The sequence below is a fragment of the Etheostoma spectabile genome, chromosome 19 (genome assembly GCF_008692095.1).
Source record: "Etheostoma spectabile isolate EspeVRDwgs_2016 chromosome 19, UIUC_Espe_1.0, whole genome shotgun sequence".
Lineage (NCBI taxonomy): Eukaryota > Metazoa > Chordata > Actinopteri > Perciformes > Percidae > Etheostoma > Etheostoma spectabile.
In genome coordinates, this window is record NC_045751.1 from 17,170,746 (window position 1) to 17,171,129 (window position 384).

Consider the following 384-nt stretch of genomic DNA (forward strand, 5'->3'; position numbering starts at 1 on the left):
GTCCCAGCATCCAAGCTACTGAAGAAAAGATCCAACTGGTCAACACTGGCCATCAGACTGTATTCTCCACGGTGGGAGACGGTGGTGTGGACAGCAACGTCAGCCAACGAGTTCACACGTCACTCACTAACTGCCTGTTGCCATGGCTGCCAAGGCCCCTTAGGCTTTTGGCTGTGGTGGAATGTACCTACGTACATTTACTTATTACTGTTCTCAAGAATAAATGTTGAGGTACTTTACTTGGGTCTTTTCTTTTCAGGCAACTTTCTACTTCTACTCCTCTACATTTCATAGAGAAATATTGTACTGTTTACTCCACTACATTAATCTGACTGCTTTAGTTACTTTATAAATGAAGCTTTTTGCACACAAAACACATGTAGT